Consider the following 1,142-nt stretch of genomic DNA (forward strand, 5'->3'; position numbering starts at 1 on the left):
GAGGGGGTAGGGCTGGCCCTTGGGAGGTGTTTCCCCAGCTGCTACTGACACGGTCCCCCCAGGAGACACACCCTCAGCCGCCGGCGCATCATCCCGCTGCCCCAGTGGAAGGCCAACCCCGAGACGGACCCCGAGGCCCTGTTTCAGAAGGAGCAGCTTGTGCTGGCCCTGTATCCACAGACCACCTGCTTCTACCGGGCCCTGATCCACACTCCCCCACATCGGGTAAGGGCTGGGCGGAGAGGCCTCTCAGGACCCCTGGGGCCAAGACAGGTCACAGGGTGGTCCTCCCCGTCCCTCTCTGCTTCTCTTTCTCCAGGGCTGGGTTCCCCTCTCCTGCTTACCGGGTCTGTCCTGGCTGCCTTGGCCAGCAGTGACTGGAGGCCTGCTGCGCCTCCTGTCCCGCTTCACTGGCAGCCTGAGGTGGATGCACACCTCTGGAGCTCCAGCCTCTCTGCTGTCCTGAGTTCTTCCCAAAGCTCCCACAATATTACCTGGGTCCTGTGTGGGAAGGTGCAGCCTGGAGCTGTTTCTGTCTCCTTCCAAGACCCTGGTTGGTGGTCTGGCTTGCCCTGGATCCCGTTAACAAAAGGCTCCTGAGTGCAGCAGACCCGCACTGTTGTGGCCTGAGTCTGGCCGGGGGAATCGCCTTCTCTTTGCTCTTTGTTCCTTGCCCTTCCGAGCCTCCTGACCCCAGAGTGGAAGATAAGGACAGGATAAACTAGGAGCAAGTAGCCTGTGGCTCCTCTACTAGCCTAGGGCTGGATGCTGGGCAGGCCTGGCCTGGAGGTGTCTGAGCAGCCTGTCCTCCCTCCTGCCAGCCCCAGGATGACTACTCCGTCCTGTTTGAAGACACCTCCTACGCAGATGGCTACTCCCCTCCTCTCAATGTGGCCCAGAGGTACGTTGTGGCTTGTAAGGAGCCTAAGAAAAAGTGAAGAAGGCTGGCAGACGCAGGCAACTGCTGCCCTCACTCCTCCTGGGAGAGGCAACAAAGGCTTTTCTGTGAGCAAATAAATCCTCATCCCTCTCTCTCATGTCTTCCGGGCCTCACTTCCCCAAATCTCCCCCCACTGAACGGACAGGGGTGGAGTGGAGGCCCCTGCGGGAGAGGCTGTATCTGGGGCCTGTGGGACTTGCTC

At 60.9% G+C, this 1,142-nt stretch overlaps 1 long non-coding RNA gene across 1 annotated transcript; it reads left to right on the top strand.

Moving 5' to 3' along the window:
- The first annotated feature begins 6 nt into the window (after positions 1–6).
- LOC104858597 lies at positions 7–1,032 on the top strand. Its single transcript, XR_779180.1, has 2 exons — positions 7–225; positions 822–1,032. It is a non-coding gene; the product is annotated as an uncharacterized LOC104858597 (long non-coding RNA).
- Positions 1,033–1,142: the final 110 nt, after the last annotated feature.

The sequence above is a fragment of the Fukomys damarensis genome, unplaced genomic scaffold, assembly GCF_012274545.1.
Source record: "Fukomys damarensis isolate Sample0158 unplaced genomic scaffold, DMR_v1.0_HiC HiC_scaffold_23154, whole genome shotgun sequence".
Lineage (NCBI taxonomy): Eukaryota > Metazoa > Chordata > Mammalia > Rodentia > Bathyergidae > Fukomys > Fukomys damarensis.